The sequence below is a fragment of the Podarcis tiliguerta genome, assembly GCF_965153285.1.
Source record: "Podarcis tiliguerta genome assembly, chromosome: 13".
In the NCBI taxonomy this organism is placed as follows: domain Eukaryota; kingdom Metazoa; phylum Chordata; class Lepidosauria; order Squamata; family Lacertidae; genus Podarcis; species Podarcis tiliguerta.
In genome coordinates this window covers 51338385-51360966 of record NC_139546.1, presented here as the reverse complement: position 1 = coordinate 51360966, position 22582 = coordinate 51338385, and the positions used below count along the sequence as shown (strand labels likewise).

Below are 22582 nucleotides of genomic sequence, written 5' to 3'. Positions count from 1 at the left end.
TATAAAGGTAAAGGGACCCCTGACCATTAGGTCCGGTCGTGACCGACTCTGGGATTGAGGCGCTCATCTCGCTTTACTGGCCAAGGGAGCTGGCATACAGCTTCCGGGTCATGTGGCCAGCATGACTAAGCCGCTTCTGGCAAACCAGAGCAGCGCACGGAAACACCGTTTACCTTCCCGCCGGAGCGGTACCTATTTATCTACTTGCACTTTGACGTGCTTTCGAACTGCTAGGTTGGCAGGAGCAGGGACCGAGCAACGGGAGCTCACCCCATTGCGGGGATTCGAACCGCCGACCTGCTGATCGGCAAGCCCTATGCTCTGTGGTTTAACCCACAGCACCACCTGCGTCCCATGCAGAATGTAGGCACCCTATATATAGAAAGGAGCAAACCCGTGATATTTTAGGGAGCAGGCGGGGCCCATAACTTACATCTAGGAGCCTACACAACACAAACACTGTCTTTTTGCTGGAGGAAGACACCCGAACTCTTGAGCTATGCGTACAGGAGACCTGCCCCCAATCCACTAAGGAAGAGGCATTGCTGTTTCCCGGATCATGCCCGGTTTACCACTGGTGTGCTAGGTGCTGGACAGGACACTGCGAGCGACTTAGACTGACAATGCCCTTTTGCAAACCTTCCTCTGCTAGACGCCGGCCGCCAGTGATTTGGCCGCTTGCTTCAAATCAATACCTGAAACGCGGACGCACCAAACTCTGCTTTGTTGGCCTCCGAGACGCCTAAACTCTGTTGCCTTCTCAGCCTTCGTGCCAACCCTCAGTTGCTTCTCTTCTCCGCGGGGCTGGTTCAGAGTCCCCCCCCCCCCAGCCAAACTGACCTTTCCCCCTTCCCACACAGAAAGCTGCTTTTGAGCATTCCGTCGACGGCACCAGAACCGCCTGCGGACATTCTGTGACATCAGAGGAGCTCTGCGAATCGCTGAAGGGCGATTGCCAGGAACAGACATCATATTAGGCTGTGTTTTAATGTTGTATTTTAATCTTGTTTTTAAGTTGTATTTCAATCAGTTTGTTTTTATATCGGGTGTTAGCCGCCCTGAGCCCGGTCTTGGCTGGGGAGGGCAGGGTATTAATAATAATAATAATAATAATAATAATAATAATAATTACTACAGATTTCAGTGCAGGTTTCCTGCCTATCAAAAACAAGAGATTTCCTTTCATCTGCAGCAAATATAATGTTTCCCAAAGTTCTGGGCACCTCAGTTTGAGGAGGAGATGCACAAACTGGAAGGTAGGCAAAGAGGGCGACCAGGATAACCAAGGGCCTGGAAACCACGCCTGATGAGGAACAGTCGAAGGAGGAGGGCATGTTTCGCATGGAGAAGATGCGATAGCAATCTTCAAATATATGAAGAGCTGCTGCCACTTGGGAAATTGAGCAAGCTGGTTTTCTGCTGCTCTGGAGGGTAACTGGGACCGCCTCTCCTGGTATGTCCCGCAGAGGACATGAAGGCCCATGAAAAACTCTAGTTTAGAGGTCCCGGGCCCTAAGGAAGCCAGACTATCCTCCACCAGGGCCAGGGCCTTCTCAGTGGTGGCTCCGACCTGGTGGAATGCTCTGTCCCAGGAGACCAGGGCCCTGCAGGATGTAACCTCCTTCCGCAGGGCCTGTAAGACAGAGCTATTCCGCCTGGCCTTTAATTCAAATTCAGCCTGATCTTTTATTTCCCTTCCCTTCCCTCACCCGCTCTGGGATCCCACAGCTAATTCTCCCCTGGCCTCCTCGCTGGCCCAAGTAGGACCAATTCTGCCAGCTGGCCCTGGGGATTATCTAATGCTTCTTTCCCCTAAACTGATTTTTGAATTTTATTGTTACTCATGTTTTTTATGCTGCTTTTGTAATTAAGTGTTTTAAATTTGTAGTTAGACGCCCTGAGCCCGGTTTTTGAACCGGGAAGGGTGGGGTATAAATAAAATATTATTATTATTATCCGAACTGATGGATTCAAATGCCAAGGAAGGAGATTCGGACGAAACACCGGGAATAACTTTCTGAGGTTAAGAGCCGTTCGACGTCGTAAGAGACTCCCTCGATGGACTCTCCTCCCTCGGAGGTTTCCAAGCAGAGGTTAACCTGTCCCGGGCCTCCTTTAAGCTGCGATTCCTTCATTGTGGGGGCGGGTTGGACCAGATGACCTTTGGGGAGCCCAGCTCTGAAACTCTACGAGATTCACCCTGAATGCGAGGAGAAGAAAAAACACCCTGGTGGGTTCCTCCCTCTCTCGGAACGCGGTGGGTGTGCCGTGCGCCCTCTCTGGTGTGCGCACTGTGCCTCGTGGTTTTTCTGGCCTCCCTTCCACACACGGCATTAAAATTTCATACAGGTTTCAAAAAACAAACAGAAGGAGCCGAGCAACGGAGTTATTATGTAATGCTGCTCAAATCGTGCCGGACGGCTCCCTGTGTATGCCTCGATCTGTGCATGTGTGTGTGTGTTTCATGTGTTCTCCGTGGGGTTGAACCGTATATGTGTGAGTGGGGGCACCCATCACCTCCAGAGAAAGGAGAATCTCAGGGGGGGGGGGGGTTGCGCCGCTTGGAAACACATTACGAAACAGCCCTGAACCGGAGGCGAGCTCAGAGGCTTCTTCATCTGTCAACACGAGGATTCCTGACCTCTCCATCTCTCCCACAATTTGGGTGCATCTGGGGTTAGCCATTCTCACCGGGGTCAAAGGGACACCCGGAACTAACCTGAGGTTTGTTGCAGGGATTTATGTATCGGTTGGGGGGGGTGTTTGCCCCTCCAGCAGATATCAGGCACATGCAGCCCACTACCAAAACCAGCACAATCGCTTTTGTGGCTTTTGTGATTTGTCCCCACAAAACACCCCATCACAGTTTCTTCCTTTCTCTTCAAAGGGCCTCTGCTGCACGATACCAAATGTAAGAATTCGCTGATCAATGGATCTATGTACTGGCTCACTGGGAAAACTTCAGAAATTCATCTAGACCTGTGAGCTCAGCTACTCAGCAGCCCCTCTGCCTGAGTGATCATCCCTGGCATCCTGATACCTGAGTGCCAGACAGGTAGCCATGCCAGAAAGAACAAACCCAGATGAAGACAAAAGGGTGGGATGAACTTGGCTGGGAAATGTAAAGATCCCTTTTGTTTCACTTGATGGGTGTTTGGTGGAGGGCAAGGAGAATAGAATAGAATAGAATAGAATAGAATAGAATAGAATAGAATCATAGAGTTGGAAGAGACCACAAGGGCCATCGAGTCCAACCCCCTGCCAAGCAGGAAACACCATCAGAGCACTCCTGACATATGGTTGTCAAGCCTCTGCTTAAAGACCTCCAAAGAAGGAGACCCCACCACACTCCTTGGCAGCAAATTCCACTGTCAAACAGCTCTTACTGTCAGGAAGTTCTTCCTCATGTTTAGGTGGAATCTTCTTTCTTGTAGTTTGGATCCATTGCTCCGTGTCCGCTTCTCTGGAGCAGCAGAAAACAACCTTTCTCCCTCCTCTAGGTGACATCCTTTTATATATTTGAATGTCATGGGGCAGGGTCCAGGATGCTCAGATTACGGCCACCAGACCTCCCCTTTCATGATGTATGAGTGATGTAGTTTGGGGGGGGTGTAACATGGGGGGGTTAGCAGCTAATAAAAGTTTGGGTTCTCTTTTGTTTGGGGCTTCCATCTTGTCCCACCTGGTGGCAGGCTGGAGTCCTGTCCTGACACTCTTCAATAAAGACTGTTTTGCTCTGGTGTTCCTGGCTGGCGTCCTTGTTTCTTGTCCAAGGGAGCCCTCAGATTTCTCCGTTAACAGGTTTGAAGCCCCAACGCAAGAGAGCTCCCGCTGAGCCCTACAGCTGGGCCGACGGCCGCCTCCTGTTCCTGCAGTGGCCAACCTTCCCCCCCCCCCAAGGAAAACCCACAAGCAGGATTCGAACTCAAGAGCCACTCTGCTTTTTCCTGCTGGAGGCAGAGCAGAGCCATTCTGGATCATGGCCAGTGCTGGATTCACATATAAGCTAAACAAGCTATAGCCTAGGGCCCCACTCTCTTGGTAAAGGGACCCCTGACCATTAGGTCCAGTCGCGGCCGACTCTGGGGTTGCGGCGCGCATCTCGCTTTACTGGCCAAGGGAGCCGGCGTCCAGCTTCCGGGTCATGTGGCCAGCAGGACTAAGCCGCTTCTGGCGAACCAGAGCAGCGCACGGAAACGCCGTCTACCTTCCCGCCGGAGCGGTACCTATTTATCTACTTGCACTTTGACGTGCTTTCGAACTGCTAGGTTGGCAGGAGCAGGGACAGAGCAACGGGAGCTCACCCCGTCATTGCGGGGATTCGAACCGCCGACCTTCTGATCGGCAAGTCCCAGGCGCTGTGGTTTAACCCACAGCGCCACCCACGTCCCTCACTCTCTTGGGGCCCCAAAAAAAATGTAGAGGGGGAAAAACTGGATGTACATTTCCAAAATATAAGATAAAAAGCAAATAAAATAGCACCTACCTACAGCAACAGTGTTTTGTGTTGTGTAGGCTCCTAGATGTAAGTCACGGGCCCCGCCTGCTCCCTAAAATATCCCTGGTTTGCTCCTTTCTATATATAGGGTGCCTACATTCTGCATGGACTGGTTGCAGGGCAAGATGGGCAAATGGCTTGAGATACCTATTCGGTCCATCAATGACCATCTAGCATATATTTGACACGAAAAAACAGCATCAATTTGTTGCTGACGAAGGACAGCTGGACATAGAATTGGCCCCATTACCTTCAGTAGCTGAGGGCCTCATCAAACCTAAATCCGGCCTTGTTCGCAGCCATCGATAGCCTTACAAAGTGGTCCCCCAAGACACCAATCCTCTTTCAATGCCATCCAAGGTGGTGGCCTTGTGGCAGGGAGTTCCGTGGTTCAACTTTGCACCGTGTGAGGAAAGAATTTATTTTCTCTGTCCTAGGCACCTCCCAACATTCAGCTTCAATGGTGTTATGAGAGGAGGGGAAATTCTTTTTTCCTGCTGTCCGCTTGCTCCACACCGCAACTGCCTGTCCCCACCCCCCAATCTACAACTCTATGTTTATTATTTTTCTCTCGGGGGCATGAGAGGGGGTTGGACTAGATGACCCCACGGGGTCCCTTTCAACGGATTGACAATACGACAACACTCACAACCTAGGAGCGGCTTGACGTAGACTTTCTCTGGACAAACGCATAGACATTTGGAACCAGTTTCCAAACAACGTCATAGGCCATTAATAACCCTACTGGGACGACATTTATTTCTTTACGGTAATCTGCGGAAGTGTAATTGATTGCACTTATTGTATATACTGCATATTTTTTTGTATTTTTCTTTCTCACACCCTTTCCCCTCCCCTCTTGTAAGTGAAACTCAATAAAATATCAACCGAAAAATGTCTAAAGTTCCACAATTAAAGGGATTAAAATAGGCAGGGGCAGTGCTTTTAAATGTTTAGGGGTACTCTCATTTTCTAATTTTTAAAATAAAATTCTGCTTTATTATTGTTTGGGGCATAGACTCCTACAAAAATATCTCTCCCTGAACTTTAATTTGAATGATTATCATTCTCCCTTTTTCATCTTTTTTCATCATTTCCCTACTCATATTGAAATACTGCCCCTCCATGAGGCCAAACTTAGATTCACAAAACGTTTAGGGCTACTCTCATTTTCTAAATTCTTTTATAAAAATTCTGCTTTATTATCGTTTGGGCCATAGATTCCTACCCAATATATATCCTCTCCCTGAACTTCAATTCGAACTATTATCATTCTCCCTTTTTCATCAATTTGGGCTCCAGCGCATCATTTCCCTACTCATATTGAAATACTGCCCCTCCGTGAGGCCAAACCTAGATTCACAAAATGTTTAGGGGTACGTGTCCCCAAACCGTGTCCCCCAGGGAAAAAAGCACCGGGTTCGAGCCTTTATAAATACCGCAGCTTAGAAACAGCGCCTTTGCGCACACTCTCAACATCTGTATTCTTGTTTTGTTTTTTTCAATTTTTTTTCATTAATTTTCACAAAATTATAAACAAACAAGACCAACAAACACAAATCCTAATCTTATTAAAAATTGTTAACATTGTTAAGCGACTTCCTCGCTTCCCCTGGGTTGAATTTCCATGCAAATCCGTTCACCGTCTGTATTTTGGGACGCCTTGTTTCTCAAGAAAGCTTAGTCCATGTGACGGCAGGCAGGCAGGCGTGGCGGTGAATTATGTAGAGGGCACCGGAAAAAGCTCTCCCTCTCTGCCCGTCCGCTTGGGTGACAAACCAGGTCTTCTCCACTCCGAAATCCCTTCTCCATCTTTCTGCCTCTCTCTCTCCAAGGCCTCAGCCCCACAGCGGAGGCTCATTAAATTCTCACACACGGATGCGCCTCTCGCAGGAGGAAGGGACAGAGCTGGTGCAGGCAGCTGGTTCACCCCCAAACCGCTTTGCCCACGGCCTGTGGTGACATTTGGCGGGCGAGCAGCAAAGAAGCACATGGCCGCCCCACATCCCAGGAGACGCCGCGGAAAGTCTCTTTCGGATCCTGTCTCTCTGCTATTATTCACGACGAACGCTTCTTAGTTCACGTTCCCAGTTCACGTTCTTAGGCCACGGTCCCGGTGCCTCTGAGCATGCACAGAGTGCTTTTTCTCTGGGTGTGTGCGCAAAGGGTTTTTTTGGTCGACGCCATTTTCTTATTGTTGTTGTTTAGTCGTTTAGTCATGTCCGACGCTTCGTGACCCCCCCGGACCAGAGCACGCCAGGCCCTTCTGTCTTCCACTGCCTCCCGCAGTTTGGTCAGACTCATGCTGGTAGCTTCGAGAACACTGTCGCACCATCTCGTCCTCCGTTGTCCCCTTCTCCTTGTGCCCTCCATCTTTCTCAACATTAGGGTCTTTTCCAGGGAGTCTTCTCTTCTCATGAGGTGGCCAAAGTCTTGGAGCCTCAGCTTCAGGATCTGTCCTTCCAGTGAGCACTCAGGGCTCATTTCCTTGAGAATGGAGAGGTTGGATCTTCTTGCAGTCCATGGGACTCTCAAGAGTCTCCTCCAGCACCAGAATTCAAAAGCATCCATTCTTCGGCGATCAGCCTTCTTCATGGTTTAACTTCCATACATCACTACTGGGAAAACCATGGCTTTAACTATACGGACCCTTGTCGGCAAGGTGATGTCTCTGCTTTTTAAGATGCTGTCTAGGTTTGTCACTGCTTTTCTCCCAAGAAGCAGGCCTCTTTTAATTTCGTGGCTGCTGTCACCATCTGCAGTGATCATGGAGCCCAAGAAAGTAAAATCTCTCACTGCCTCCATTTCTTCCCCTTCTATTTGCCAGGAGGTGATGGGCCCAGTGGCCACGATCTTCGTTTTTTTGATGTTGAGCTTCAGACCATATTTTGCGCTCTCCTCTTTCACCCTCAATAAAAGGTTCTTTAATTCCTGTCTCTCTGCTATTATTCATGACGAATTCTTCTTAGTTCAGACTGCCACGTTCCCAGCTCCTGCAGAAAGGATGCTGGGTTTGAGCACCATCCCCTCTGAGCATGCACAGAGTGCTTTTTCTCTGGGTGTGTGTGCGAAGGGTTTTTTTGGTCAACGCCGTTTTCTAACGCACACCAAACGAGAGGGGTGTTACGGCGACGGAGGAAAGTTCAAAGACGAAAAGCGAAACCGTAGGGTAGGAATGCAGAATGAGTACAGTTGCACAGGGGTCAAGAAGCAAAAGAATATCAGCGTTATAATAATAATAATAATAATAATAAATTTTATTTATACCCCGCCCTCCCCAGCCAAGGCCAGGCTCAGGGCGGCTAACAAGCAATAATAAAAACAAGCTGAATGTATACAACTTAAAAACAAGATTAAAATACAACATTCAAATATTGAAACATTAAAATATTAAGTAATATTATTATCTGGTTATCAAGGCGCCACTGAAATTCGAAATGCCTATGTCCTCCTCTGATTCCGCCTGGTCATCGGAAGAACCTTCCAATGTCAACAATTCGGCATCTTGCTCTTCATTCTTTCCTCTCCCCTCCTCATTCCTTTTCCTTTTGTGCCATGACTTTTTAAGACCTTCACCCTAATCCTTTAATCTGCTGACCTGGAGATTCAAACCTCCTGGAGGTTTGGCTGGCCAACCTGGAGACTTCAGACCTGACAATGCTAGAAGCCACCGAGAAGGCCCAAAGCCGAGCAGAGAACCCAGGAGTCCGAGTCCTTTCCAGAAGAGGAAGCGATTGAAGAGGCACTTAAAGCGGGAGAGGACAGCTCTCCGGAGAGCTGTAATTAATGGGTGCGCCTATCAAATTTTCATAAGTGTTTCTGTTCGCTGACAGCTCCCTGTCCGGTGGCCAAGGGCTATTGGCTCAGTCCCAGCCAAGACAGGGACCTGAAGGCAGCTACTGCCCCCTGATGGCCAAAGTGGGAACTGCGTGTATTGGGAGGGGCTGGACATCTGGCTCTGGTGGACACCTGAACCCCAAACCCTGATGTGCAGAGTGGATCATAGACTGAACCCCCCTAAATGGAGCAGTTTCCATAGGTTTGGAGCCAGCTGACGATTGCAGCCGTTCTCAACGTAAGAACATAAGGCGAACCCTGCCGGATCAAGTCCTGTATCCTGTCCCCATGGGGTCCACATGCCCCATAGAACCTAAGAATCCAGATAGACTACTCTTGGACCTGGAGGTTCCACAAGGAGACTGGAAGACCCTGCTCCTGGATGAGGCCAGGGGCCCATCTAGGCCAGCTCCCTCTTCTAGTGGCCAGGCAGCTGCCCCAAAGGAAACCGGCAAGCAGGATTCGAACTCAAGATCCCTCTCCCTTCCTGTTGTTTCAAGCAGCTGAGATTCAGAAGCATCACTGTTTGGAGGCGGTTGGAGGATGGATGGCGGCTAACAGATCGAGGTTGAATCCTGACAAGACAGAAGGACTGTTTTGGGGGGACAGGAGGCGGGCAGGTGTGGAGGACTCCCTGGTCCTGAATGGGGCAACTGTGCCCCTGAAGGACCAGGTGCGCAGCCTGGGAGTCATTCTGGACTCACCGCTGTCCATGGAGGCGCAGGTCAGTTCTGTGTCCAGGGCAGCTGTCTGCCAGCTCCATCTGGTACGCAGGATGAGACCCTACCTGCCCGCAGACTGTCTGGCCAGAGTGGTGCATGCTCTGGTTATCTCCCGCTTGGACTACTGCAATGCGCTCTATGTGGGGCTACCTTTGAAGGTGACCCGGAAACTACAACTAATCCAGAATGCAGCAGCCAGACTGGGGACTGGGAGCAGCCGCCGAGACCACATAATACCAGTCCTGAAAGACCTACGTTGGCTCCCAGTACGTTTCTGAGCACAATTCAAAGTGTTGGTGCTGACCTTGAAAGCCCTAAACAGCCTCAAAGGCCCAGTATATCTGAAGGAGCGTCTCCACCCCCATCATTCTGCCAGACACTGAGGTCCAGCTCCGAGGGCCTTCTGGCGGTTCCCTCCCTGCGAGAAGCAAAGCTACAGGGAAGCAGGCAGAGGGCCTTCTCGGTGGTGGCACGGTGCTCAGAAACATCCCGGGAGCCAATGAAGGTCTTTCCAGACCGGTGTTACGTGGTCTCGGCAGCCGCTCCCAGTCTCCAGTCTGGCTGCTGCATTCTGGATGAATTGCAGTTTCCGGGTCACCTTCAAAGGTAGTCCCACGTAGAGCGCATTGCAGTAGTCCAAGCGGGAGATAACCAGAGCATGCGCCACTCTGGAGAGACAGTCCGCGGGTGGGAAGGGTCTCAGCCTGCGTACCAGCCTCTCTTCACCCCCTCCTTGGCCTGAAATCCTCCATTTGCAGAGTCAGTCTACCTCTGAGTCTCAGATGCTGGGGGAGCCAATGGAGAGCCCTGCTTGTGGCCTCCCTGAGCTGTCCATCCTTGGAAACAGTATACTGGGTTTCACCATCCTTTACTGCAATCCATCAGGTTTGTGTTCCAGACCCAGTGGCTATAAACACCCCCTGCAAGAAAAAACCCCTCACACCATCTCCTCTCCACCCACCCACCTAGCCAGAGCCGGTTTCATTATTGATTAGCTGGGGAGGGGTCCTTATTCCCCCCCCCGCACTTATCCCAAAACACCCCCTTCCACGCCAGAGGGTTTTCCAGAGGTTCTTGGGACCTGTTATGCAAAGAGCTCCGTGCGAGGCAATGAAATCCATTAGCGGAATAATGGACCACATTCAGCGTTTACGTTCCTGCTATAAAACCCTCATTTTCTCTCTCCCTCTCCTGCTCTCCGATAATAAATAATAAAGATTTCTTTAAAAAAAAAAAAAAAGCTTTTCGCAGCTCTGGCCTCTTCCAAGGCAATTTGCTAATTGCCTAGACAGAACTCCCTGGCTCGGCTCGGCGATATCTCAGCCTGCCAGGGGGGTCAGGACCTGTGGGGAGAGCTATAATTTAGGGAAAAAACTGCACCCACCGGACAAGGAATCCCCAAATGTGGTGGGTTCAGGGGTTCTGTTGCAAGAATCTTGCATCTCTGCAGGGCCCTGGTCTCATGAGACAGAGCGTTCCACCAGGCTGGGGCCAGTGTTGAAAAGGCCCTGGCTCTGGTTGAAGCTAATCTAACTTCCTTAGGGCCCGGGACCACTAGGGTGTTGCTATTTATGGACCTTAAGCTCCTCTGTGGGGCATACCAGGAGAGGCGGTCCCGTAGGTACGAGGGTCCTAGGCTGCGTAGGGCTTTAAAGGTCAAAACCAGCACCTTAAACCTGACCCTGTACTCCACCGGGAGCCAGTGCAGCTTGAAAAGCACTGGGTGAATATGCTCCCATGGCAGAGACCCCGTGAGGAGCCTCGCCGCAGCATTCTGCACCCGCTGGAGTTTCTGGGACAGCTTCAAGGGCAGCCCCGCGTGGAGCGAATTACAGTAGTCAAGCCTGGAGATGACCGTCGCATGGATCACTGTGGCCAGGTCGGGGCGGGAAAGGTAAGGGACCAACTGCTTGATGCGGCGAAGGTGGAAAAATGTCACCTTGGCTGTTGCTGTAACCTGCGCCTCCATGGAAAGGGAGGCGTCAAGGATTACACCATAACTCTTAACGGAAGGCAATGGCACTAATTGGGCCCCCGCAAGAGAAGGGAGTTGGTCCCTCATCCCCATGCCATCCCGACCCAGCCAGAGGACCTCTGTCTTCGAAGGATTTAGTTTCAATCGGCTCCCACGAAACCATCCAGCCACAGCTTCCAAGCATCTGGTCCGTGTGTCCGGGGCCGAGTCAGTGTGGCCATCCATCAGTAGATAGAGCTGAGTGTCATCAGCATATTGGTGACAGCCCAGCTTAGAAACGAACGTGAAAATAGTGTGCAAAATTCATTATATGTGTGGGGTGGGCAAAGGTTGCATTGGCAAAACTGTGTATTTTCAGCAAAACTGCGTGCAGGAAAACTGTGTATATTCCGGAGAAACCACACGCTTAAATTCTGACGAATTTTATTCATACCCTGCCCTCCCTGGCCAGAGCCGGGCTCAGGGCGGCTAACACCAATAAAATCACAGTAAAAACATAATAGGGGAAAAAGAAGGGGGGGGGGGGACACAATTGAAAATACTGGTTAAAATGCAATTTAAAATACAGCCTCATTTTAAAAGTAGCCTATAGATCAAAGCCATAAGGGGAGGGAAGCATAAGGGTCAGACTGAGTCCAAACCAAAGGCCTGGTGGAACAGCTTCATCTTGCAGGCCCTGCGGAAAGATGTCAAGTCCCGCAGGGCCCTGGTCTCTTGGGACAGAGTGTTCCACCACGTCGGGGCCAGTACTGAAAAGGCCCTGGCCCTAGTTGAGACCAATCTAACCTCCTGGAGGCTTGGGACCGCCAAAGTGTTGTTATTTGTGGACCTTTCCGTGGGGCGTACCAGGAGAGGCGGTCCCATAGCTATGTGGGTCCTGGGCCGCATAGGGCTTTAAAGGTTAAAACCAGCATCTTAATCCTGATCCTGTACTCCACTGGGAGCCAGTGCAGCTGGTAAAGCACTGGATGAATGTGATCCCATGGCAAAGACCCCATAAAGAGCCTCACCGCGGCATTCTGCACCCGCTGGAGTTTCTGGGACAGCTCCTCCTCCTCCATGAATTTGCCCAACCCTCTTTCAAAGCCATCCAGGTGAGTGGCCATCGCTGCCTCCTGTGGCAGGGAGTTCCGCCGTTGAACCCTGTGCCGCACAGCAGAGAAATTCCTTTCCTGGCTTCCGAACCTTCCGGCGTCCAGTTCCTTTGCGTATCCCCACGTTCTGTTGCTACGGGAGAAGGAGGAACGCTTCTTCAATGCCGGGCGTAATTTCGTCACCCCAATCGCGTCGCCTCGTCTTCCTCCCCTTTCCTCCGAATTAAAAAAAGTCCCTCCCTTTGGATCGTCTGGGGGGCTGTTTCCTGAACTTGGAGGAGACTGGGAAAAGGAAAAATCGGATTTGCACATCTCTAGGTGTGTGTGTGTTAGCGGGAGGCCAGCTTTGGGAATCGCTTTTCCCAGCCTGCCCTTCATTAATTCCCATTCCCAGCTCTAATATTTATTTTCTGCAGCGGTTGCAGAATCAGGGGCTTGCGAAACGCGGGAAAGAGATGCAATAAATTTCAAGCAGCCGGTGTCTTTGATCTTGTAGCTTCCCTCTCTCTCTCCCCCCCTCCTTATGATGCAGCTAATTTTTTGGGGGGGAGGAGGGCAGGTGGAGGTTAACCTCTCCGCGTTTCTCTATTAAGCTGCTTCCCCCTGGTGGCGATGATGTCGAAGCGAGGCCTAATATTCGTTATTCCAGGGCAGGCCCCGAATAAATCCCTTGTTATTCTAGACCACGTTTGAATTTGCTCAGAATTTAAGCCTCTCTGATCATCCTTCTGCCACCTCGATTGATTTGGGGGGGGGGGAGAAAGATGCTCTTCCGTCACGCTAAAACTCAGGCATCACCCGCCGCACTTGACGGACAGGGCGGTCAAAAGGAAGCTCTTAATCACGCCGCTAATTGGCTTATTAATTAATTAGAGAGCTGCGTGGCTGGTCACCGGCTTAAGTAGCGTTGGCAAATGAGATTAGGCGAATTCTTGGAAGGGGAAATTCTCTGCCAGCGCCAATCGCGCCGTCGTGCAGTTTAAAAGCGAGCAAGTTGCTCCCTAGAATCCTGGGAATTATAGCTTGCCCCCCCCCCGCACCGAGCTAGAATTCCCGGCGCCCTAACAAAACTACGGGTCCCAGGATGCTTTGCGGCGAGCCGTGTGCCTTTGAATTGTTTGGTGTTTTAGCTTTGAAGCAAAGGTGCCTATGGATCTTAAACTAGGATATACAACAGAAAATGTTATTTGGAATTATTGGACTCTTACATTTATGTAGGAAAGGACTGCGCTGCACCGCAGGGAGTTGGAGACAGGAATAAGGATAATGCTTATCTGAAACACGTGTTTTTTACAGTGTCCTAGGCTTACCAAGTTTTGGGAGAAAGCATTGGATTGTATAAACATGGCTGTGCAGAAAAAAAGTTACATTTTTCAAAGGAAAATATTCTTTTGAATTACATGCCTTCTATATAGAATTTGACAATTGGACACTGTAAATGGATTTTTCGTGCCGAAAGACTGATATCGATGCACTGGAAAGATACACCTGTTAGTCAATGGACTGAATACATGACAAAACTTGCAATTTGTGAATGGATTGCTTACAGACATAGACTTTGTATGGACAAGTAGAACAATATTTGGAACATATTTATAAAAAGCATAGGAGTTTATAAATAAACCATGAAGGTATTTGGATAATAAGACTTGTGTACCTAGATACTAGACAAGCGTGCATGGAATTGTAGAGTGCATATATAGTGATATAATATAGAGTGGTACCTTGGTTCTCAAACTTAATCTGTTCCAAAACCAAAGCGTTCCAAAACCAAGGCACACTTTTCCATAAAAAGTAATGCAAGTTGGATTAATCCGCTCCAGACTTTTAAAAACAACCCTTAAAACAGCAATTTAACATGGATTTTACTATCTAATGAGGCCATTGATCCGTAAAACCCAGCCAGATGGGCGCAGTATAAATAATAAGTTGTTGTTGTTCCCTGTAGCTTTGCTTCTCGCAGTGAGGAACTGCCAGAAGGCCCTCGGAGCTGGACCTCAGTGTCCGGGCAGAACGATGGGGGTGGAGACGCTCCTTCAGGTCTACTGGGCCTTTGAGGCCGTTTAGGACTTTCTTGGGCTCCATGATCACTGCAGATGGTGACAGTAGCCACGAAATTAAAAGACGCCTGCTTCTTGGGAGAAAAGCAATAGCAAACCTAGACAGCATCTTAAAAAGCAGAGACATCACCTTGCCAACAAAGGTCCGTATAGTAAAAGCTCTGGTTTTCCCAGTAGTGATGTATGGAAGTGAGAGCTGGACCATAAAGAAGGCTGATCGCCGAAGAATAGATGCTTTTGAATTCTGGTGCTGGAGGAGACTCTTGAGAGTCCCATGGACTGCAAGAAGATCAAACCTCTCCATTCTGAAGGAAATCAGCCTTGAGTGCTCACTGGAAGGACAGATCCTGAAGCTGAGGCTCCAAGACTTTGGCCCCCTCATGAAAAGAGAAGACTCCCTGGAAAAGACCCTGATGTTGGGAAAGATGGAGGGCACAAGGAGAAGGGGACGACGGAGAACTTCTCGAAGCTACAAACATGAGTCTGAAGAGTGGAAGACAGGAGTGCCTGGTGTGCTCTGGTCCAGGGAGTCACGAAGAGGTGGACACGACTAAACGACTAAACAAAAACAACAAGGGCTTTCAAGGTCAGCAGCAACACTTGTGAATTGTGCTTGGAAACGTCCTGGGATCCAACGTAGGTCTTTCAAGACCGGTGTTATGTGGTTTCCCAGTCCCCAGTCTGGCTGCCGCATTCTGGATGAGTTGCAGTTTCCGGGTCACCTTCAAAGGTAGCCCCACGTAGAGCGCATGGCAGTAGTCCATGCGGGAGATAACTAGAGCCTGCGCCAGTCTGGCGAGACAGTCTGCGGGCAGGAAGGGTCTCATCCTGCGCACCAGATGGAGCTGGCAGACAGCTGCCCTGGACACAGAACTGACCTGCATCTCCATGGACAGCGGTGAGTCCAAAATGACTCAGGACCAGGGAGTCCCCCATACCCTCCCGCCACCTGTCCCCCCAAAACAATACTTCTGTTTTGTCAGGATTCAACCTCAAATACAAAAACAACACTGGATACCAGTCGCCCGAAGCCACAGGAGGGCTCCTTTGCTTGCAGGTTTCCCATGGGGGGGGGGTGGAATCTGGTTGGCCCCCGTGAAAACAGAATGCAGGACTCTTTGGCCTGATCCGGCCGGCTCTGTTCTTAAATCCTAGCGAGAAACAAACAGCCAAAGCTATCGGCAGATGCAAATCTTGTGTCCTCTTTTTCCCTGGCGATACTTAATAAGGACTCCCCCACCATCTGTCTGGCCCCAGTCAATTTCATAAGCAGCTCCGTTAAGCTGCAATTGGTTGTTATGTTTTAATTTCCCTCTTCCGAAAGCCAGGACATCTCGGCTCGCCCGGATTTCGATCGGCCTCCCGGGGTCAAAACTCTCTCTTTTTTTTCGGGAAGAGTGCCAGAAAGGGGGCTTTAAAGATTAGCGCTGACATGAGGGATTTGAGAGTCGCCCGGAAGACGCAGGCAAGGCCAGAAGGCCTACAACTCCCCCTCGCTCTCACCCACGTTTTGCAGCCGGGGAGGGCGAACGGAGGGAAGACTTTGCAGGAGGGGGAATTTTCGCCTGCAGCAGATTCTCCCCTGGGGCGGGACAAACTGCGCCCTGAAATAAATAAAGAAAGGTCTTGTGTATATAATAAAAAGGTAAAGGGACCCCCTGACCATTAGGTCCAGTCGTGGCCGACTCTGGGGTTGCGGCGCTCATCTCACTTTACTGGCCGAGGGAGCCGGCGTACAGCTTCCGGGTCATGTGACCAGCAGGACTAAGTCGCTTCTGGCGAACCAGAGCAGCGCACGGAAACGCCGTTTACCTTCCCGCCGGAGCGGTACCTATTTATCTACTTGCACTTTGATGTGCTTTCGAACTTCTAGGTGGGCAGGAGCAGGGAGCGAGCAACGGGAGCTCACCCCGTCATTGTGGGGATTCGAACCGCCGACCTTCTGATCAGCAAGTCTTAGGCTCTGTGGGTTAACCCACAGCGCCACCCACGTCCCATTATGTATATAATAAAGATTCATAAATATACCAGGCAAAAACACGTACATAGATATATAGGCCACATGTCTGAAGCTGCGCAGGAGAACAGCCATGGAGACATTTTGACTCCCAGACTGACCAGGTGTTTCCTCTGCAAGGTCAAATGGAAAAGCCCCCCCATTGTCTTTTCCTTCACAAATCCTGCCTTAAGGGTATGTCTGTCTTTGAATAGGGTGTGAGCCTGTGACCTTATCATTACCAAGGACTGGCCAGGCTCCCCAGGGTATCCAATCAAGTAAGCATTAACAGGTAACCTGCCAGACAGGAGGTAAACAACACACTCAGATTTCTGCTGTAGACCACCCCTTCTGTGATGTAGGTATGATGTGTCTGGGGGTGGTCTTGGGCTCCAGGGCAGGCAATTAAAAATGTCTATATAGGGGCAGGCACACCTGGGTACTGGGTCCTCCTCCTCTCCTGCGTGTGAGGGGAGCACCCTGTTGCAACAGATCAATAAAGATCAGGCTTACGAGCTGCTTTGCTTCTCACTATTCTCTGGTTGGCCTCTGTTATTTTTCTCTGACTGATGGAGAACCTGCAAAGGACTCTATAAGGGCTCTTGTGTCCCCCATAAGGGAATAAGGGCAGATTTTTGTTTATAACAGCCTGCAAACAGATCTTTGCTTGACCTCTGGGTGCCCCGCAAGCAATCATTTTTCGAGGTGGGTGGGCAGGGATGAGATTAAGGCCCTGAGATCTCTGCTCCAACCAGCTTTCTTTGATAGGGATGCCTGATTTCCCCATTTGCATATGCAAATAGGGCTTTGCTCTTTCCTGCCCACCCCCTCCCCATTTTGGAAAGGAAGGACTTTCTGACAGAGGATTTCATTTTCATAATCCAGGCAGGCTCCCGGCAGCTTCCAAAACCTCCAGCTCTTCACCTGCCTCATCGTAAGCCTCTGAAGGCTTAGAAAGTTTCATTCTGGTTCCGCCAGACGGGCTAGATTTGAAACGAGCAGCTCAAGAGCCAAACCATCTTCTTCTTTGGCGACCCCTCGTAGCCGAGTAAGATTGTCTTCCATAAACACGGTTTTAACAGTGAGTCCGTAAGTGACTGTGGAGGCCAATTCTGGACCCACACATCCTTTCAAAGTGGGGACATTGGTTTCTGGGTAGGAGTCCATCACGGTGTGGATTTGCCAAGTGTGCCTTCCTCTTAACCCGTTTCTCCCTTGCGTCCTGAGTTCGAGTGTCTTCAAATCCCACAACACCTTTGGTAAAGGCTGTTCTCCAACTGGAGCGCCTGCAGACCAGTGTTTCTCAATTGTCGGCATTTAAAGCTATGGTTTTCCCAGTACCTCAGGTTACATACGCTTCAGTTTACAGACTCCGCTAACCCAGAAATAGTATCTCGGGTTAAGAACTTTGCTTCAGGGTAAGAACAGAAATCGTGTTCCGGCGGTGCGGCAGCAGCAGGAGGCCCCATTAGCTAAAGTGGTGCTTCAGGTTAAGAACAGTTTCCGGTTAAGAACAGACCTCCGGAACAAATTAAATACTTAACCTGAGGTATCACTGTAGTGATGTATGGAAGTGAGAGCTGGACCATCAAGAAGGCTGATCGCCGAAGAATGGATGCTTTTGAATTCTGGTGCTGGAGGAGACTCTTGAGAGTCCCATGGACTGCAAGAAGATCCAACCTCTCCATTCTGAAGGAAATCAGCCCTGAGTGCTCACGGGAAGGACAGATCCTGAAGCTGAGGCTCCAAGACTTTGGCCACCTCAGGAGAAGAGAAGACTCCCTGGAAAAGACCCTGATGTTGGGAAAGATGGAGGGCACAAGGAGAAGGGGACGACGGAGGACGAGATGGTAAGACAATGTTCTCGAAGCTACCAGCATGAGTCTGACCAAACTGCAGTGGAAGACAGGAGTGCCTGGCATGCTCTGGTCCAGGGGGCCACAAAGAGGCGGACACGACTAAACGACTCAACAACATGCTTTTACTGTAATTTTGCTGGTGTTAGCTGCCCTAACAGCTAACCTAATTATTATTATTATTATTATTATTATTATTATTATTAGGCAGCTCTTATCTCCTCTCCACCACTGCCCTCCTTGCAAGAATAATTTGATTTTTCACAAGGCTGATTGGAATAAATGGGTTTATAAAAGCAATCCTCTGGCGCCCTCTGCAGGCAAGCCTAGAAAACACACCAGCAAACCCTCAATGGATGCTAAGGGCTGCCTTCTGCAGCATGGACCTGGGCGCTGGACTACAACTCCCATGAGCGCCTGCCAGCATGCCAGGACATTTGGACAATCTGCCCTAGGGGTTTGCAATGTGTGTATGCAGCCTTTTTCAGTTACCTGGAGATAGAAATGTGGAGGGGGGTCATTCCATGCCAAATCAGCTGATTTTAATACTCGACTGTGCTCTCACAACTCAGATATTCTTTTTTTAAAAAAATTATGTGCCGATACCTATGAGATAACCTCAAATTAATTTTTTAAGATTTTTTGGTCCAAAATCGGGTGCAGGAGAATTTTTTTTAAATTCAGATTTTTGGGCAATTTAGGCTAACTCCAATTTCTGCATCAGTTTTTTTTTGGGGGGGGGGGACACCTGTTTCGCTTATTTTTCAACCATTTGGGCTTATTTGGGTATAAAGCTAATTGTGGTCTCTTTCAAAAGAAGGTATACAAATGGTATTAAGTGCCACAGAAAAGGGTCATCAACCATTCAAAGCGATTTTTTGTCATTTTATTTCCTGTAGGTTCGATAAGCCATAATGCACAAACCACAACTATCACATGTATCAGGGTTTTTTTTGAAGAATGGGCTAACTGTGTACTTGTTATGTTTTAAAAATAAGGAGGGTGTTTTTGGTGGTTATAAAATAAATTGATTTTGAAGTAAATTATTTTTTTTTTACAAATTTTTATTATTATTATTTGTACAAGTTTAAGGTCTCACTGAGCCTGAAATAATTCACACATTCATGAGAATAGTGAAAATTGTACCTTCTTATGTTACAATGTCATCTGATATATTTTAAAAATTAAGTTTTATTGATTATTTAAGAAAAAACAAAGCACACAACACCAGGTGATTTGGCGTGGAATGACCCGGAGGAGAGAGAGGAGAGGGGTTTTTTGGCTCAGGGCGGCCAACTTTCCAGCTAGCAACTGTTACTGTGCAGTGGGATCCGCACAGGTTAGCCCAGCAATCACGCCCTTTTCCTCATCCAGAGGAAACATTAGCTGCTCATATCTCCCCATTAGACTGCTGCCGAAAGCACAGGAGCAGTCACAGCCACGGTCAGTTGGCAACCCCTCTTTTTTTAAATCAAGGGTTCGGTAGGGCGAAGAGCAGAAAGTTCAAACCCCTCTGTGTATATTGAAGACTTGGTTGTCCAAAAATAAAAATAAATAAAGGATCTCAACCTGGAGTCCTCCAGCTGTTTGGGTCTGAAGGAATGGGTTTACCAAACCCCAAAATCTGACTGTGCAGTCAGTCTGAAACAGGCCCCCAAATCCCCATTTTTCCTTCTCCAAGGGTGCATTAGCTTGAGCTCTTGAGCAAATGTATAACAGGAACCCAGCTGTATAAACAAAGCTCTCTCCTTTATCAGTCCGTGACGCCTAATGAATGGCCTTGTCAGTTCCAAAGTGGAGCAGGGATGGCACATCTGGGTCTTATCTTACATCCTGACCACACTGACACACAGACCTTGTCAGCCCCCCAGGAACGGCACCAGGAGTGCTCTTAGAGTTGGTGACCTTTTTACCCCATGCTACGGAAATTACGGGGGGGGGGCACATCTTTAAAGTTACATATTACAAATATTATGCCTGAATATATCCTTCCAAATTGACAGCTCAGGGAAGTCACCTAACTTTAAAAATGATATAAAATCATCTCCTTTCCCAGCTCCCCCCATTCCAAAGCTATTTTCCCCTGGTAAAAGGACTCCAGGAAGTTCTCAGAGGTGAAAATTGTTGGGCTCATTGTTAGCCAAGGGAAGCCAAATCTCATCACCGGACTCGCCTCAGGCTCCAGACATGCAAAGGAACTTCTATTCTACTTTTGGGTGGTGGGCACTTAAGACATATTTGTCTATGCTAATCTTATACCTGAGTCTTGCCCTCCCGTGTCTGCTTATGCTAATCTTGTACCAAGGACTTGTCTGGACATGTTTGCCAAGGTTAACCCCTCCCCTTCGAACTGTATTCTGGGATGTGGTGGGAAAGTTTTAAAAGTCTTTGTCACCCCGTCCTCGGGGTTCAAAATTTGCTCTTTGAACCTATTGCGCAATAAACTTCGGTCTACTGCTATTTGCTCCGGTTTGCTGGACTCCTTCCTTTATTCCGCAGGGACCCGCGGGCTCTGCCCGACCAGCTGGGGGACTGAGCAGCCTCACACCTAGATTTTTCCCTAACACTCAAGATAAGGAATACAGGAACAGGAACACCCTTTATGGTCAAGAGTACTGGAACAGGAACATCTGTTTATGGTCATGGATGTCAACTATCGCGTATAAGCTGGCGTGGCTGGATTCCTGGGGAGGGGGCAAAGGGACCAGAAAGGGTATATAATCTGTGTGTAACCGCTCTTGCTGTGAGCTGGCCACACAAGTGCCTTCTGCTATCCGGAGAGCAGAATAAACTCTTTCTCTGAACCAAACCTAGGTGTCATTTGACTTCCTCCCTCCCATCCTTATGATGCCTTATGAGGAACGGCTAAGGGAGCTGGGCATGTTCAGCCTGGAGAAGAGGAGGTTAAGGGGTGATATGATAGCCATGTTCAAATATATAAAAGGATGTCACATAGAGGAGGGAGAAAGGTTGTTTTCTGCTGCTCCAGAGAAGCGGACACGGAGCAATGGATCCAAACTACAAGAAAGAAGATTCCACCTAAACATGAGGAAGAACTTCCTGACAGGAAGAGCTGTTTGACAGTGGAATTTGCTGCCAAGGAGTGTGGTGGAGTCTCCTTCTTTGGAGGTCTTTAAGCAGAGGCTTGACAACCATATGTCAGGACTGCTCTGATGGTGTTTCCTGCTTGGCAGGGGGTTGGACTCGATGGCCCTAGTGGTCTCTTCCAACTTTATGATTCTAGGATTCTATGATTCTATGATCCGGGAGCAACGCTCACCCAACCAATCGGTAAAGTCTAATAAGGCTACAGGTCTACAACTCCCATCTGGCTGGGTGCAGATGGTGGGAACTGTAGTGCCAAACAGGTTGGCAGAAGCTGATATAGCCATTTCTACCCGACACAGACCAGCCTCTTCTGCCCTGCTCAAATGGCAACGTTAGTCGTCCTTTATTGCATATTATTCACCTCGTGTACAAAGATCGCCGCCAAATATAAGACACAATTTCTCCCAAGGCCTACGAAGCGGATTCAACTTTTTACGAAAAATCTCATTATCCTCCTTCGATATCGATTTTAGATCCACGATTTCAAGATGTCGGCACCAACTCTGACCGAAAAGTTTGGCCTACAAATACCCGTGTTTGGCATATCCGTTAAACACGGTTGTTCAGTTGTTTTACTCAAGAGTAGATTCTCTGGAGTTAGTAAACATAACTAATAAATTGACCACCTGCAAACGACCCTTCTCCAAAAATGTGATTGCCGCAGTGATAGCAACGTGATTCCTGGGCTCCCAATTCGCACCAGCCTTGACCAGCATGCCCAACGGTCAGGGATTATGAGAGTTATAGGGCAGCCTTGGCCAGCCGGGTGCAAATCAATCTGTTTTGGACTACGGTTCCCATAAGCCATCAGCACCAGCCTCCTGTGCCTGCAGAGGCTGATGGGAATTGTAGTCCAAAGCAGATCGATTTGCACCAGGCTGGCCAGGGCTGCCCTATAACTCTCATAGTCCCTGACCGCTGGACATGCTGGTCAAGGCAGGTGCAAGCCCAGGCACCACGTCGCTATCCCTGCGGCAATCGCATTTTGGACTACGGTTCCCCTAAGCCACCAGCCCCACCCTCCTGCGCCAGCAGAGGCTGATGGGAATTGTAGTCCAAAGCACACCCAGAGGTCACCAGGTTGTGGGGCAGGGAGGCTGTTTGATGGAAATCATCAATGGTTAGGGTCTCCAACCCAAGGCTTTACCCAGCCCCAAAGAAACAGGAGTTGATTTGTTAAATTTTTAAGTGCTTGGGTAGCGGTCGGGGGGCATTAACAGTCCAATGGCAACATTCCCTCCCATCCCATATAAGAAATCCGTCTAAAAATCTGTCTAAAAATTTTTTAGACACTCCCACTGAGTCACCCTGTGACCTTTCTCTTTGGCAAGACGCTACACCGGTAGAACAGCAGCCTGAAGTTGCATACACAAAAGCAAGAGGAGCGCCCCAGGCGCATTGCATCACTTTTTGACATTGGTTTAAGGCACAATTGA

At 49.2% G+C, this 22582-nt stretch overlaps 1 long non-coding RNA gene across 1 annotated transcript in view; it reads left to right on the top strand.

The window, feature by feature from the left end:
- Window positions 1-22582, top strand: part of LOC310663273 — a 297785-nt gene that overhangs the window by 74678 nt on the left and 200525 nt on the right. The gene's annotated exons all lie outside the window — the stretch shown is intronic.